This window comes from Oncorhynchus mykiss, chromosome 12, assembly GCF_013265735.2.
Source record: "Oncorhynchus mykiss isolate Arlee chromosome 12, USDA_OmykA_1.1, whole genome shotgun sequence".
Lineage (NCBI taxonomy): Eukaryota > Metazoa > Chordata > Actinopteri > Salmoniformes > Salmonidae > Oncorhynchus > Oncorhynchus mykiss.
The window spans coordinates 10,390,513-10,409,059 of record NC_048576.1 but is presented as its reverse complement, the minus strand read 5'-3'; the positions used below and the strand labels follow the sequence as shown (position 1 = coordinate 10,409,059).

The 18,547-nt window shown below is 48.9% G+C and overlaps 1 protein-coding gene across 1 annotated transcript in view; it reads right to left on the bottom strand.

The window, feature by feature from the left end:
- The window catches only part of ctif (CBP80/20-dependent translation initiation factor), a 192,740-nt gene that overhangs the window by 21,207 nt on the left and 152,986 nt on the right, over nucleotides 1-18,547 (bottom strand). The window lies entirely within an intron of this gene.

Below are 18,547 nucleotides of genomic sequence, written 5' to 3'. Positions count from 1 at the left end.
CACTACGATACGCTGCTGTTCAGTAAACACACTACGATACGGTACGGTGCAGTTCAGTAAACACACTAAGCTAAGGTACGCTGCTGTTCAGTAAACACACTACGATACGCTGCTGTTCAGTAAACACACTACGATATGGTACGCTGCTGTTCAGTAAACACACTACGATACGGTACGGTACGCTGCTGTTCAGTAAACACACTACGATACGGTACGCTGCTGTTCAGTAAACACACTACGATACGCTGCTGTTCAGTAAACACACTACGATACGCTGCTGTTCAGTAAACACACTACGATACGGTACGCTGCTGTTCAGTAAACACACTACGATACGCTGCTGTTCAGTAAACACACTACGATACGGTACGCTGCTGTTCAGTAAACACACTACGATACGGTACGCTGCTGTTCAGTAAACACACTACGATACGGTACGCTGCTGTTCAGTAAACACACTACGATACGATGCTGTTCAGTAAACACACTACGATATGGTACGGTACGCTGCTGTTCAGTAAACACACTACGATACGGTACGCTGCTGTTCAGTAAACACACTACGATACGGTACGCTGCTGTTCAGTAAACACACTACGATACGGTACGCTGCTGTTCAGTAAACACACTACGATACGCTGCTGTTCAGTAAACACACTACGATACGGTACGCTGCTGTTCAGTAAACACACTACGATACGGTACGCTGCTGTTCAGTAAACACACTACGATACGCTGCTGTTCAGTAAACACACTACGATACGGTACGCTGCTGTTCAGTAAACACACTACGATACGCTGCTGTTCAGTAAACACACTACGATACGGTACGCTGCTGTTCAGTAAACACACTACGATACGCTGCTGTTCAGTAAACACACTACGATACGCTGCTGTTCAGTAAACACACTACGATACGGTACGCTGCTGTTCAGTAAACACACTACGATACGGTACGCTGCTGTTCAGTAAACACACTACGATACGGTACGCTGCTGTTCAGTAAACACACTACGATACGGTACGCTGCTGTTCAGTAAACACACTACGATACGGTACGCTGCTGTTCAGTAAACACACTACGATACGGTACGCTGCTGTTCAGTAAACACACTACGATACGCTGCTGTTCAGTAAACACACTACGATACGCTGCTGTTCAGTAAACACACTACGATACGGTACGCTGCTGTTCAGTAAACACACTAAGCTAAGGTACGCTGCTGTTCAGTAAACACACTACGATACGATACGCTGCTGTTCAGTAAACACACTACGATACGATACGGTACGCTGCTGTTCAGTAAACACACTACGATACGGTACGGTGCAGTTCAGTAAACACACTACGATACGGTACGCTGCTGTTCAGTAAACACACTACGATACGCTGCTGTTCAGTAAACACACTACGATACGGTACGGTGCAGTTCAGTAAACACACTAAGCTAAGGTACGCTGCTGTTCAGTAAACACACTACGATACGCTGCTGTTCAGTAAACACACTACGATATGGTACGCTGCTGTTCAGTAAACACACTACAATACGGTACGGTGCAGTTCAGTAAACACACTACGATACGGTACGGTGCAGTTCAGTAAACACACTACGATACGGTACGGTACGGTGCAGTTCAGTAAACACACTACGATACGGTACGCTGCTGTTCAGTAAACACACTACGATACGGTACGCTGCTGTTCAGTAAACACACTACGATACGGTACGCTGCTGTTCAGTAAACACACTACGATACGCTGCTGTTCAGTAAACACACTACGATACGCTGCTGTTCAGTAAACACACTACGATACGGTACGCTGCTGTTCAGTAAACACACTAAGCTAAGGTACGCTGCTGTTCAGTAAACACACTACGATACGGTACGGTGCAGTTCAGTAAACACACTACGATACGGTACGCTGCTGTTCAGTAAACACACTACGATACGCTGCTGTTCAGTAAACACACTACGATACGGTACGGTGCAGTTCAGTAAACACACTACGATACGGTACGCTGCTGTTCAGTAAACACACTACGATACGGTACGCTGCTGTTCAGTAAACACACTAAGCTAAGGTACGCTGCTGTTCAGTAAACACACTACGATATGGTACGCTGCTGTTCAGTAAACACACTACGATACGATATGGTACGCTGCTGTTCAGTAAACACACTACGATATGGTACGCTGCTGTTCAGTAAACACACTACGATACGGTACGCTGCTGTTCAGTAAACACACTACGATACGGTACGGTGCAGTTCAGTAAACACACTACGATACGGTACGCTGCTGTTCAGTAAACACACTACGATACGCTGCTGTTCAGTAAACACACTACGATACGCTGCTGTTCAGTAAACACACTACGATACGCTGCTGTTCAGTAAACACACTACGATACGCTGCTGTTCAGTAAACACACTACGATACGCTGCTGTTCAGTAAACACACTACGATACGCTGCTGTTCAGTAAACACACTACGATACGCTGCTGTTCAGTAAACACACTACGATACGGTACGCTGCTGTTCAGTAAACACACTACGATACGGTACGCTGCTGTTCAGTAAACACACTACGATACGGTACGCTGCTGTTCAGTAAACACACTACGATACGGTACGGTACGCTGCTGTTCAGTAAACACACTACGATACGGTACGCTGCTGTTCAGTAAACACACTACGATACGGTACGCTGCTGTTCAGTAAACACACTACGATACGGTACGCTGCTGTTCAGTAAACACACTACGATACGGTACGCTGCTGTTCAGTAAACACACTACGGTACGGTACGCTGCTGTTCAGTAAACACACTACGATACGCTGCTGTTCAGTAAACACACTACGATACGCTGCTGTTCAGTAAACACACTACGATACGCTGCTGTTCAGTAAACACACTACGATACGGTACGCTGCTGTTCAGTAAACACACTACGATACGGTACGCTGCTGTTCAGTAAACACACTACGATACGCTGCTGTTCAGTAAACACACTACGATACGGTACGCTGCTGTTCAGTAAACACACTACGATACGGTACGCTGCTGTTCAGTAAACACACTACGATACGCTGCTGTTCAGTAAACACACTACGATACGGTACGCTGCTGTTCAGTAAACACACTACGATACGGTACGCTGCTGTTCAGTAAACACACTACGATACGCTGCTGTTCAGTAAACACACTACGATACGCTGCTGTTCAGTAAACACACTACGATACGCTGCTGTTCAGTAAACACACTACGATACGCTGCTGTTCAGTAAACACACTACGATACGGTACGCTGCTGTTCAGTAAACACACTACGATATGGTACGGTGCAGTTCAGTAAACACACTACGATACGGTACGCTGCTGTTCAGTAAACACACTACGATATGGTACGGTGCAGTTCAGTAAACACACTACGATACGGTACGCTGCTGTTCAGTAAACACACTACGATACGCTGCTGTTCAGTAAACACACTACGATACGCTGCTGTTCAGTAAACACACTACGATACGCTGCTGTTCAGTAAACACACTACGATACGCTGCTGTTCAGTAAACACACTACGATACGCTGCTGTTCAGTAAACACACTACGATACGCTGCTGTTCAGTAAACACACTACGATACGCTGCTGTTCAGTAAACACACTACGATACGCTGCTGTTCAGTAAACACACTACGATACGCTGCTGTTCAGTAAACACACTACGATACGATACGCTGCTGTTCAGTAAACACACTACGATACGCTGCTGTTCAGTAAACACACTAAGCTAAGGTACGCTGCTGTTCAGTAAACACATTTTGGATCTAAATATTATAAACGGTGTAATTTGAACCAGAGTTCTTCCATTGGCCATTTTCATACGTGTTGTAGGACTAGAGGTCCTTGACCGTTTGGGTCCCGCAGCTTATAAAGGCTTCATAAACACTACATAAATGCTTTACAAATCTATAACCATATGTCATGATTTATAAACACTACATAAATGCTTTACAAATCTATAACCATATGTCATGATTTATAAACACTACATAAATGCTTTACAAATCTATAATCATCTGTCATGATTTATAAACACTACATAAATGCTTTCCAAATCTATAACCTTATGTCATGCTTTATAAACACCACATAAATGCTTTCCAAATCTATAACCGTATGTCATGCTTTATAAACACTACATAAATGCTTTCCAAATCTATAACCTTATGTCATGCTTTATAAACACTACATAAATTCTTTCCAAATCTATAACCGTATGTCATGCTTTATAAAGGACTCATAAATGTGGCATAACTGTGTGACATAAACCTGTGCTTTATAACAGATGGCTTAAGCATCACTTAATAAAGGCCTTATAGGTCATGTTAAATTGAGGCTTCACAAATAATTTATTACCTTGTCATCCATCTTGGCAGAGCATTGCAAGGCCAGGATATTGGGTTTGATTCCTGGGACCACCTATACGTAAAAATGTATCCACACGACTGTAAATCGCTTTTGGATAAAAGTGTCTGCTAAATGTTATAATATTTCACTAAAACATTTCTAGGATGGCCCAATCTCTTTTGGATGCATAGTCAATATTAGACTGTACATTAACTTCCCCCAGAATGGAGTGCTGCAGGATGACAGGAAGTGCAGTCATGCACAGTAGAAAACTGACTTTTTATTTTCTGCCTACGTCTGTTTATTCCCAAATTCATTTTTTTGCTGCAAAGAAACCACTACTAAACCACTACTAAACCACTACTAAAGGACAGCAGCAAGAAGAAGAGACCTGCTTGGGCCAAGAAACACAAGTAATGGATATTAGACCGGTGGAAATCTGCCCTTTGGTCTGATGGGTCCAAATTAGATTTTTGCTTCCAACCGCCGTGTCTTCGTGAGACGCAGAGTTGGTGAACGGATGATCTCCGCATGTGTGGTTCCCACCGTGAAGCATGGTGGAGGAGCTGTGATACTGTGTGATTTATTTAGAATTCAAGGCACACTTAACCAGGAAGGCTACCACAGCATTCTGCAGCGATACGCCATCCCATCTGGTTTGCGCTTAATGGGACTATCATTTGTTTTTCAACAGGACAATGACCCAACACACATCCAGGTTGTGTAAGGGCTATTTGACCAAGAAGGAGAGTGATGGAGTGCTGCATCAGATGACCTGGCCTCCACAATCACCCAACCTCAACCTAATTGAGATGGAATGGGAAGAGTTGGACCGCAGAGTGAAGGAAAAGCAGCCAACTCCTTCAAGACTGTTGAAAAAGCATTCCAGGTGAAACTGGTTGAGATAATGCCAAGAGTGTGCAAAGCTGTCATCAAGGCAAAGGGTGGCTACTTTGAAGAATCTAAAATCTAAAATATTGATTTGTTTAACACTATGTTGAGGTCTTCACTATTAATCTACAATGTAGAAATTAGTCAAATGAAGACAAATCCTTGAATGAGTAGGTGTCCAAACTTTTGACTGGTACTGTATATACACACTGACCGCCTGCAGTACCTCCACGCAGACCCAATGTTGAATATACCTGGTCTAGAAGTTAAGAATGCTAAGTGACCATGAAGCAGAAAGTTCAACCTTGAAAATGTATGGATTGATTAACTTTAGCAAGTTACTAAATGAAGCATTGTGTCAACAGGTTTCTTAGAATGTTGTGGGAAAACACCCCAGAGTTGACTATAAATCAAAATATCTATTACTTTTAGATACAAAAGTAACTGAGCAACTGCACTACAAGGGTTTACTGTCATACCAGTTTCCCAGTTGGGTCTATCAGACAGCAGACTTCAGCTGCTGGAGGGCATGTGATCACTATGTTCATGTGTGAGATGAATTCTAGGAAGGATTCCTGGTGAACTGCAGTAATTACTGAAGGCTTGTCATTCCTAGAATGTGCATCAGTGGGACTGGGGATGTAAGCTGAGACATCCCACATAATGACACCCCTGGAGACGCACTACACTGACGGTTGCCAGGCTCTAACGTTACTGACACCACAGCCAAACCTGCATAAGTGGCACAATCCCTCAACCACCCCCACCCCTCCCACTCCCCCAGTCCCACCTCCTTTCCCAGGAACACTGAGAACTCCCAGACGTCCACAAACATTCCGACATCATCCATTATGGCATTGCCACTTCCCGGCCTGTGCCCTTTATTCTCATTGGGAGGCTTTTCCTAGTTATACGTAGCAATACCACAGACACATATCATTCATTCCTTCACATCATTCAATCAAACAAGGCGTAGCATTTTCTTAACTTTTATAATTGTGGTTTGTGAGGCAGTTCCACCCAAAGTCCTCTTCGAAGACCATCCATTCACACCCCATCATTCATACCTGGATTTAAATACATAATACTATACACCTGTCATGTTTCTTTAGTACCTCCAGAAACACACTCAACACACCTAAACCTGCTCTACCAGTCCATAGACAGCCAAGAATATATAGGCTACATCACACCAGGCCTGCATTTGAGCGAGTGTAATATGTAATCTGACTGACGTCAGCCAGACCCGTGTCTACTGCAACCTGGAGCGTTGCGCTAACAGCTGTCAGCCAGACCAGTGGCAGCATGTTGCTCTAACAGCCCTCAGCCAGACCAGTGGCAGCATGTTGCTCTAACAGCCCTCAGCCAGACCAGTGGCAGCATGTTGCTCTAACAGCCCTCAGCCAGACCAGTGGCAGCATGTTGCTCTAACAGCCCTCAGCCAGACCAGTGGCAGCATGTTGCTCTAACAGCCCTCAGCCAGACCAGTGGCAGCATGTTGCTCTAACAGCCCTCAGCCAGACCAGTGGCAGCATGTTGCTCTAACAGCCCTCAGCCAGACCAGTGGCAGCATGTTGCTCTAACAGCCCTCAGCCAGACCAGTGGCAGCATGTTGCTCTAACAGCCCTCAGCCAGACCAGTGGCAGCATGTTGCTCTAACAGCCCTCAGCCAGACCAGTGGCAGCATGTTGCTCTAACAGCCCTCAGCCAGACCAGTGGCAGCATGTTGCTCTAACAGCCAAACCAGACAGACCAGTGACAGCATGGTGCTCTAACAGCCCTCAGTCAGACCAGTGACAGCATGGTGCTCTAACAGCCCTCAGCCAGACCAGTGACAGCATGTTGCTCTAACAGCCCTCAGCCAGACCAGTGACAGCATGTTGCTCTAACAGCTGTCAGCCAGACCAGTGAAAGCATGTTGCTCTAACAGCCCTCAGCCAGACCAGTGACAGCATGTTGCTCTAACAGCCCTCAGACAGACCAGTGGCAGCATGGTGCTCTAACAGCCCTCAGCCAGACCAGTGACAGCATGGTGCTCTAACAGCTGTCAGCCAGACCAGTGACAGCATGTTGCTCTAACAGCCCTCAGCCAGACCAGTGACAGCATGTTGCTCTAACAGCTGTCAGCCAGACCAGTGGCAGCATGTTGCTCTAACAGCCCTCAGCCAGACCAGTGACAGCATGTTGCTCTAACAGCCCTCAGCCAGACCAGTGACAGCATGTTTCTCTAACAGCCCTCAGCCAGACCAGTGACAGCATGTTGCTCTAACAGCCCTCAGCCAGACCAGTGACAGCATGTTGCTCTAACAGCCCTCAGCCAGACCAGTGACAGCATGTTGCTCTAACAGCCCTCAGCCAGACCAGTGACAGCATGTTTCTCTAACAGCCCTCAGCCAGACCAGTGACAGCATGTTGCTCTAACAGCCCTCAGCCAGACCAGTGACAGCATGTTGCTCTAACAGCCCTCAGCCAGACCAGTGACAGCATGTTTCTCTAACAGCCCTCAGCCAGACCAGTGACAGCATGTTGCTCTAACAGCCCCCAGCCAGACCAGTGACAGCATGTTGCTCAAGACAATGATCCAAAACACACACAGTCTACATGAAAATGGCTAAAAATCTACAAATTAAATCCAGACCTAATCCCAACAGATGTTGTGGCAGGACTTAAAACGAGTAGTTCATGGTTGAAAACCCACAAATGTCACTGAGTTACAGCAGTTCTGCATGGAAGAGAGGGGCAAAATTCCTCCACAGAGACGTGAGATCAACAACTACAGGAACTGTTTGGTTGGAGTCGTTGCAGCTAAAGGAGTCACAACCAGTTATTGACTGTAAAGTGGGTAATTACTTTTCACATAGGGGAATTTGGTGTTGCAAAACTTTGTTAATTAAAGAAATTAATAAATCAATTTTTTGTGTTATTTGTAAACTCAGGTTCCCTTTATCTAATATTCGCTTTTATTGAAGATCTGATAACATTCAGTATCAAAAATATGCAAAAATAGAGAAAATCAGAAAGGGGGAAAATACTTCTTGTCAGCACTACATCAAAACAAATATCTAACAAAAGGAAATTATTTCATGTTCTTTAGTGAATAGTCAAAATAATCCAGAGTCCTCTATACAGTAAAGGTCCTCTGTGTCCTCCAGCCTGCTCCCAGTGTCCTCTAGGTCATCTGTGTCCTCCAGCCTGCTCCCAGTGTCCTCAAGGTCACATGTGTCCTCCAGCCTGCTCCCAGTGTCCTCAAGGTCACCTGTGTCCTCCAGCCTGCTCCCAGTGTCCTCTAGGTCCTCTGTGTCCTCCAGCCTGCTCCCAGTGTCCTCTAGGTCATCTGTGTCCTCCAGCCTGCTCCCAGTGTCTTCAAGGTCACCTGTGTCCTCCAGCCTGCTCCCAGTGTCCTCTAGGTCCTCCAGCCTGCTCCCAGTGTCCTCTAGGTCCTCTGTGTCCTCCAGCCTGCTCCCAGTGTCCTCTAGGTGCTGTGTCCTCCAGCCTGCTCCCAATGTCCTCTAGGTCATCTGTGTCCTCCAGCCTGATCCCAGTGTCCTCTAGGTCCTCTGTGTCCTCCAGCCTGCTCCCAGTGTCCTCTAGGTCCTCTGTGTCCTCCAGCCTGCTCCCAGTGTCCTCTAGGTCCTCCTGCCTGCTCCCAGTGTCCTCTAGGTCCTCTGTGTCCTCCAGCCTGCTCCCAGTGTCCTCTAGGTCATCTGTGTCCTCCAGCCTGCTCCCAGTGACCTCTAGGTCCTCCAGCCTGCTCCCAGTGTCCTCTAGGTCCTCCAGCCTGCTCTCAGTGTCCTCTAGGTGCTGTGTCCTCCAGCCTGCTCCCAGTGTTCTCTAGGTCCTCCAGCCTGCTCAGTGTCCACTAGGCGCTGTGTCCTCCAGCCTGCTCCCAGTGTCCTCTAGGTCATCTGTGTCCTCCAGCCTGATCCCAGTGTCCTCTAGGTTCTCTGTGTCCTCCAGCCTGATCCCAGTGTCCTCTAGGTCCTCCAGCCTGATCCCAGCGTACTCTAGGTGCTCTGTCCTCCAGCTTGCTCCCAGTGTCCTCTAGGTCCTCCAGCCTGATCCCAGCGTCCTCTAGGTGCTCTGTCCTCCAGCCTGCTCCCAGTGTCCTCTAGGTCATCCAGCCTGCTCCCAGTGTCCTCTAGGTCCTCCAGCCTGATCCCAGTGTCCTCTAGGTCCTCCAGCCTGATCCCAGCGTCCTCTAGGTGCTCTGTCCTCCAGCCTGCTCCCAGTGTTCTCTAGGTCCTCCAGCCTGCTCCCAGTGTCCTCTAGGTCCTCCAGCCTGATCCCAGTGTCCTCTAGGTGCGCTGTCCTCCAGCCTGCTCCCAGTGGCCTCTAGGTCCCCCAGCCTGATCCCAGTGTCCCTCCGTGTAACCCAGTATAATGGTAATAATACAGAGTATAGGAATGTGAGAGGTGTGCCTGCCTGCCTGCCTGCCTGCCTGCCTCCCTCCCTGTCACTGTTTAACAGCCCTACAGTCTATGGAAGTGTTAGATTGCCTTGCTCCATGGGGAGTACCAGGCTGGCACATGTGTGTGTGTGTGTGTGTGTTTGGGGGGGGGGGGTGTATAAGCGGGGGTGGCAGGCTCCCTGTTGTGTGACCTTGTATGAACAGTAGAAGTGGGAGGTACAGCCTACACCTCTGTTCATCTCACGCTCCCACTCTCTCGCAGGCGTGTGTGAGTGACAGTCGCTGTAATGTCACTCCTCTGCAGAAAAGAAAGAAGCCTGACAGACTCGAGGTCGGCAACAGGAGGCTACTGTTTTTTTATTTGCCCCAAAAATATTTTTGTAAAAAAAAAAAAAAATCTAAATTGTAAATTTGTTTAAATACTAAAATCAGCAGGAATTCAGCTAAAATGACTTTAGTTTAGGAAATCTGTTCCCAAATATTCCCAAAAATGTAATCGTGTATCAATGTAATCAAGGTATAATGATTTTCCGGGCCCCTGACCCTTTCGCTCCAACAAAAATCATCCTGCAGCTGAATCTAGTTGCCTACCCCTGGTCTAGAGGAAGACCACGGCTGTCACTGCAGACACCAGAGAGCCTGCTGAAGTGCAGCAAAATAGATAAGACTACTCACTGGAACCCGGATGGATGGGTGTGTGTGTGTGTGTGTGTGTGTGTGTGTGTGTGTGTAGTGCATTCAGACCCAGTGACTTTTTCCACATGTTGTTACATTGCAGCCTTATTCTAAAAATAGATTCAATTGTTTTTTTTCTGAATACTTTTTCCGAATGCACTGTATCTACACGAATGGCTGGATATAGGATGTCACCATGGAAACCAGATAAACACATCTTGCATCACTGAGATACTGAGAGGGAGGATGCTCGCAGGGAGGGAGGCAGGCAGAGAGAGAAGCAGCTCTTTCTCCTCACACTAGCGCCCCCCCCCACCATAACATGTTACTGTATCACTGGCTAGAAGTAGGAATACGGAGGACAATTACTAGCCTGGAACCCAGATCTGTTTTGTACAGTCTTTCACAACACCTACGGTCAATTGTTTGACACGACATCAACTAGAAGTTGGTTATACTGCAGAAACAGATCTGGGTCCAGGTTATGATAGGCTAAATGCTGTACTGTCTTGGTGGCTTCTCCGGTAATTGATTTCATGCTAACCATTCATCTAACCCCCCCCCCCCCCCCCCCATGCTCCACTCACTGTTTTGACCACTTCATGCTTTCTCTGCCGGACAAGCCCCAGTGTATTACCGCGTCTGTCTGCGGTCTCTGGTTCCTATGGAAACGGTCTGAGCCAATGTGACAGACCTCCTCCGTTGATGGAAATTGGAACTCTGAGGTGAGGCAGGTGTTACCGGAATCATCTTCCCCCCTTAGTTTTTTTTCCCCCCCAATTACCCAGAGTACTTTGCTGTGCTGTGGGATTGACGGACGGATGGGGGGGGGGGCCTTCTGAATAAGGATGCTTTGTTATCGTAGTGAATTACTGGTTGAGGATATATCCACATAGCATGTGTGACACATCCAGTCACCGAGAGACAACCGAGTCTGTTCCAATATCCACACTAGAAATCATTTCTGGCCTATAAGTGGTACTGCTAGAGTGGATATAAGAAGATATCCAACATTATAGATTGTAGATTAGATGGCTACATAGTTGAGCAGAGGTGGAATGTCCGTGGGTGTGTGTGTTTACACGGGACAAACCAACACCCTAAACGGTTCTCCAGGTGGAGGTGTGTTAGTGTAGTGGTAGACAGGTGGCTGTGTGTAGGGAACAGAGAACTCACCTCTCGGAGACAGGTGTATATAGGACAGACCAACACCCTAAACGGTTCTCCAGGTGGAGGTGTGTTAGTGTAGTGGTAGACAGGTGGCTGTGTGTAGGGAACAGAGAACACACCTCTCGGAGACAGGTGTAGATAGGACAGACCAACACCCTAAACGGTTCTCCAGGTGGAGGTGTGTAGGGAACAGAGAACTCACCTCTCGGAGACAGGTGTAGATAGGACAGACCAACACCCTAAACGGTTCTCCAGGTGGAGGTGTGTAGGGAACAGAGAACTCACCTCTCGGAGACAGGTGTAGATAGGACAGACCAACACCCTAAACGGTTCTCCAGGTGGAGGTGTGTAGGGAACAGAGAACTCACCTCTCGGAGACAGGTGTAGATAGGACAGACCAACACCCTAAACGGTTCTCCAGGTGGAGGTGTGTAGGGAACAGAGAACTCACCTCTCGGAGACAGGTGTATATAGGACAGACCAACACCCTAAACGGTTCTCCAGGTGGAGGTGTGTTAGTGTAGTGGTAGACAGGTGGCTGTGTGTAGGGAACAGAGAACTCACCTCTCGGAGACAGGTGTAGATAGGACAGACCAACACCCTAAACGGTTCTCCAGGTGGAGGTGTGTTAGTGTAGTGGTAGACAGGTGGCTGTGTGTAGGGAACAGAGAACTCACCTCTCGGAGACAGGTGTATATAGGACAGACCAACACCCTAAACGGTTCTCCAGGTGGAGGTGTGTTAGTGTAGTGGTAGACAGGTGGCTGTGTGTAGGGAACAGGGAACTCACCTCTCGGAGACAGGTGTATATAGGACAGACCAACACCCTAAACGGTTCTCCAGGTGGAGGTGTGTAGGGAACAGGGAACTCACCTCTCGGAGACAGGTGTATATAGGACAGACCAACACCCTAAACGGTTCTCCAGGTGGAGGTGTGTTAGTGTAGTGGTAGACAGGTGGCTGTGTGTAGGGAACAGGGAACTCACCTCTCGGAGACAGGTGTATATAGGACAGACCAACACCCTAAACGGTTCTCCAGGTGGAGGTGTGTTAGTGTAGTGGTAGACAGGTGGCTGTGTGTAGGGAACAGGGAACTCACCTCTCGGAGACAGGTGTATATAGGACAGACCAACACCCTAAACGGTTCTCCAGGTGGAGGTGTGTTAGTGTAGTGGTAGACAGGTGGAGGTGTGTAGGGAACAGGGAACTCACCTCTCGGAGACAGGTGTATATAGGACAGACCAACACCCTAAACGGTTCTCCAGGTGGAGGTGTGTTAGTGTAGTGGTAGACAGGTGGCTGTGTGTAGGGAACAGAGAACTCACCTCTCGGAGACAGGTGTATATAGGACAGACCAACACCCTAAACGGTTCTCCAGGTGGAGGTGTGTTAGTGTAGTGGTAGACAGGTGGCTGTGTGTAGGGAACAGAGAACTCACCTCTCGGAGACAGGTGTATATAGGACAGACCAACACCCTAAACGGTTCTCCAGGTGGAGGTGTGTTAGTGTAGTGGTAGACAGGTGGCTGTGTGTAGGGAACAGAGAACTCACCTCTCGGAGACAGGTGTATATAGGACAGACCAACACCCTAAACGGTTCTCCAGGTGGAGGTGTGTTAGTGTAGTGGTAGACAGGTGGCTGTGTGTAGGGAACAGGGAACTCACCTCTCGGAGACAGGTGTATATAGGACAGACCAACACCCTAAACGGTTCTCCAGGTGGAGGTGTGTTAGTGTAGTGGTAGACAGGTGGCTGTGTGTAGGGAACAGAGAACTCACCTCTCGGAGACAGGTGTATATAGGACAGACCAACACCCTAAACGGTTCTCCAGGTGGAGGTGTGTTAGTGTAGTGGTAGACAGGTGGCTGTGTGTAGGGAACAGAGAACTCACCTCTCGGAGACAGGTGTATATAGGACAGACCAACACCCTAAACGGTTCTCCAGGTGGAGGTGTGTTAGTGTAGTGGTAGACAGGTGGCTGTGTGTAGGGAACAGGGAACTCACCTCTCGGAGACAGGTGTATATAGGACAGACCAACACCCTAAACGGTTCTCCAGGTGGAGGTGTGTTAGTGTAGTGGTAGACAGGTGGCTGTGTGTAGGGAACAGGGAACTCACCTCTCGGAGACAGGTGTATATAGGACAGACCAACACCCTAAACGGTTCTCCAGGTGGAGGTGTGTTAGTGTAGTGGTAGACAGGTGGCTGTGTGTAGGGAACAGGGAACTCACCTCTCGGAGACAGGTGTAGATAGGACAGACCAACACCCTAAACGGTTCTCCAGGTGGAGGTGTGTAGGGAACAGAGAACTCACCTCTCGGAGACAGGTGTATATAGGACAGACCAACACCCTAAACGGTTCTCCAGGTGGAGGTGTGTTAGTGTAGTGGTAGACAGGTGGCTGTGTGTAGGGAACAGGGAACTCACCTCTCGGAGACAGGTGTATATAGGACAGACCAACACCCTAAACGGTTCTCCAGGTGGAGGTGTGTTAGTGTAGTGGTAGACAGGTGGCTGTGTGTAGGGAACAGAGAACTCACCTCTCGGAGACAGGTGTATATAGGACAGACCAACACCCTAAACGGTTCTCCAGGTGGAGGTGTGTTAGTGTAGTGGTAGACAGGTGGCTGTGTGTAGGGAACAGAGAACTCACCTCTCGGAGACAGGTGTAGATAGGACAGACCAACACCCTAAACGGTTCTCCAGGTGGAGGTGTGTTAGTGTAGTGGTAGACAGGTGGCTGTGTGTAGGGAACAGGGAACTCACCTCTCGGAGACAGGTGTATATAGGACAGACCAACACCCTAAACGGTTCTCCAGGTGGAGGTGTGTTAGTGTAGTGGTAGACAGGTGGCTGTGTGTAGGGAACAGGGAACTCACCTCTCGGAGACAGGTGTATATAGGACAGACCAACACCCTAAACGGTTCTCCAGGTGGAGGTGTGTTAGTGTAGTGGTAGACAGGTGGCTGTGTGTAGGGAACAGAGAACTCACCTCTCGGAGACAGGTGTATATAGGACAGACCAACACCCTAAACGGTTCTCCAGGTGGAGGTGTGTTAGTGTAGTGGTAGACAGGTGGCTGTGTGTAGGGAACAGGGAACTCACCTCTCGGAGACAGGTGTATATAGGACAGACCAACACCCTAAACGGTTCTCCAGGTGGAGGTGTGTTAGTGTAGTGGTAGACAGGTGGCTGTGTGTAGGGAACAGAGAACTCACCTCTCGGAGACAGGTGTATATAGGACAGACCAACACCCTAAACGGTTCTCCAGGTGGAGGTGTGTTAGTGTAGTGGTAGACAGGTGGCTGTGTGTAGGGAACAGAGAACTCACCTCTCGGAGACAGGTGTATATAGGACAGACCAACACCCTAAACGGTTCTCCAGGTGGAGGTGTGTTAGTGTAGTGGTAGACAGGTGGCTGTGTGTAGGGAACAGAGAACTCACCTCTCGGAGACAGGTGTATATAGGACAGACCAACACCCTAAACGGTTCTCCAGGTGGAGGTGTGTTAGTGTAGTGGTAGACAGGTGGCTGTGTGTAGGGAACAGAGAACTCACCTCTCGGAGACAGGTGTATATAGGACAGACCAACACCCTAAACGGTTCTCCAGGTGGAGGTGTGTTAGTGTAGTGGTAGACAGGTGGCTGTGTGTAGGGAACAGGGAACTCACCTCTCGGAGACAGGTGTAGATAGGACAGACCAACACCCTAAACGGTTCTCCAGGTGGAGGTGTGTAGGGAACAGAGAACTCACCTCTCGGAGACAGGTGTATATAGGACAGACCAACACCCTAAACGGTTCTCCAGGTGGAGGTGTGTTAGTGTAGTGGTAGACAGGTGGCTGTGTGTAGGGAACAGAGAACTCACCTCTCGGAGACAGGTGTATATAGGACAGACCAACACCCTAAACGGTTCTCCAGGTGGAGGTGTGTTAGTGTAGTGGTAGACAGGTGGCTGTGTGTAGGGAACAGAGAACTCACCTCTCGGAGACAGGTGTAGATAGGACAGACCAACACCCTAAACGGTTCTCCAGGTGGAGGTGTGTTAGTGTAGTGGTAGACAGGTGGCTGTGTGTAGGGAACAGAGAACTCACCTCTCGGAGACAGGTGTATATAGGACAGACCAACACCCTAAACGGTTCTCCAGGTGGAGGTGTGTTAGTGTAGTGGTAGACAGGTGGCTGTGTGTAGGGAACAGAGAACTCACCTCTCGGAGACAGGTGTATATAGGACAGACCAACACCCTAAACGGTTCTCCAGGTGGAGGTGTGTTAGTGTAGTGGTAGACAGGTGGCTGTGTGTAGGGAACAGGGAACTCACCTCTCGGAGACAGGTGTATATAGGACAGACCAACACCCTAAACGGTTCTCCAGGTGGAGGTGTGTTAGTGTAGTGGTAGACAGGTGGCTGTGTGTAGGGAACAGGGAACTCACCTCTCGGAGACAGGTGTATATAGGACAGACCAACACCCTAAACGGTTCTCCAGGTGGAGGTGTGTAGGGAACAGAGAACTCACCTCTCGGAGACAGGTGTATATAGGACAGACCAACACCCTAAACGGTTCTCCAGGTGGAGGTGTGTTAGTGTAGTGGTAGACAGGTGGCTGTGTGTAGGGAACAGAGAACTCACCTCTCGGAGACAGGTGTAGATAGGACAGACCAACACCCTAAACGGTTCTCCAGGTGGCTGTGTGTAGGGAACAGAGAACTCACCTCTCGGAGACAGGTGTAGATAGGACAGACCAACACCCTAAACGGTTCTCCAGGTGGCTGTGTGTAGGGAACAGAGAACTCACCTCTCGGAGACAGGTGTATATAGGACAGACCAACACCCTAAACGGTTCTCCAGGTGGAGGTGTGTAGGGAACAGAGAACTCACCTCTCGGAGACAGGTGTATATAGGACAGACCAACACCCTAAACGGTTCTCCAGGTGGAGGTGTGTAGGGAACAGGGAACTCACCTCTCGGAGACAGGTGTATATAGGACAGACCAACACCCTAAACGGTTCTCCAGGTGGAGGTGTGTTAGTGTAGTGGTAGACAGGTGGCTGTGTGTAGGGAACAGGGAACTCACCTCTCGGAGACAGGTGTATATAGGACAGACCAACACCCTAAACGGTTCTCCAGGTGGAGGTGTGTTAGTGTAGTGGTAGACAGGTGGCTGTGTGTAGGGAACAGAGAACTCACCTCTCGGAGACAGGTGTAGATAGGACAGACCAACACCCTAAACGGTTCTCCAGGTGGAGGTGTGTTAGTGTAGTGGTAGACAGGTGGCTGTGTGTAGGGAACAGAGAACTCACCTCTCGGAGACAGGTGTAGATAGGACAGACCAACACCCTAAACGGTTCTCCAGGTGGAGGTGTGTTAGTGTAGTGGTAGACAGGTGGCTGTGTGTAGGGAACAGAGAACTCACCTCTCGGAGACAGGTGTAGATAGGACAGACCAACACCCTAAACGGTTCTCCAGGTGGAGGTGTGTTAGTGTAGTGGTAGACAGGTGGCTGTGTGTAGGGAACAGAGAACTCACCTCTCGGAGACAGGTGTAGATAGGACAGACCAACACCCTAAACGGTTCTCCAGGTGGAGGTGTGTTAGTGTAGTGGTAGACAGGTGGCTGTGTGTAGGGAACAGAGAACTCACCTCTCGGAGACAGGTGTATATAGGACAGACCAACACCCTAAACGGTTCTCCAGGTGGAGGTGTGTTAGTGTAGTGGTAGACAGGTGGCTGTGTGTAGGGAACAGAGAACTCACCTCTCGGAGACAGGTGTAGATAGGACAGACCAACACCCTAAACGGTTCTCCAGGTGGAGGTGTGTTAGTGTAGTGGTAGACAGGTGGCTGTGTGTAGGGAACAGAGAACTCACCTCTCGGAGACAGGTGTAGATAGGACAGACCAACACCCTAAACGGTTCTCCAGGTGGAGGTGTGTAGGGAACAGGGAACTCACCTCTCGGAGACAGGTGTATATAGGACAGACCAACACCCTAAACGGTTCTCCAGGTGGAGGTGTGTTAGTGTAGTGGTAGACAGGTGGCTGTGTGTAGGGAACAGGGAACTCACCTCTCGGAGACAGGTGTATATAGGACAGACCAACACCCTAAACGGTTCTCCAGGTGGAGGTGTGTTAGTGTAGTGGTAGACAGGTGGCTGTGTGTAGGGAACAGGGAACTCACCTCTCGGAGACAGGTGTATATAGGACAGACCAACACCCTAAACGGTTCTCCAGGTGGAGGTGTGTTAGTGTAGTGGTAGACAGGTGGCTGTGTGTAGGGAACAGGGAACTCACCTCTCGGAGACAGGTGTATATAGGACAGACCAACACCCTAAACGGTTCTCCAGGTGGAGGTGTGTTAGTGTAGTGGTAGACAGGTGGCTGTGTGTAGGGAACAGAGAACTCACCTCTCGGAGACAGGTGTATATAGGACAGACCAACACCCTAAACGGTTCTCCAGGTGGAGGTGTGTTAGTGTAGTGGTAGACAGGTGGCTGTGTGTAGGGAACAGGGGACTCACCTCTCGGAGACAGGTGTAGATAGGACAGACCAACACCCTAAACGGTTCTCCAGGTGGAGGTGTGTTAGTGTAGTGGTAGACAGGTGGCTGTGTGTAGGGAACAGGGAACTCACCTCTCGGAGACAGGTGTAGATAGGACAGACCAACACCCTAAACGGTTCTCCAGGTGGAGGTGTGTTAGTGTAGTGGTAGACAGGTGGCTGTGTGTAGGGAACAGAGAACTCACCTCTCGGAGACAGGTGTATATAGGACAGACCAACACCCTAAACGGTTCTCCAGGTGGAGGTGTGTTAGTGTAGTGGTAGACAGGTGGCTGTGTGTAGGGAACAGAGAACTCACCTCTCGGAGACAGGTGTATATAGGACAGACCAACACCCTAAACGGTTCTCCAGGTGGAGGTGTGTTAGTGTAGTGGTAGACAGGTGGCTGTGTGTAGGGAACAGGGAACTCACCTCTCGGAGACAGGTGTATATAGGAC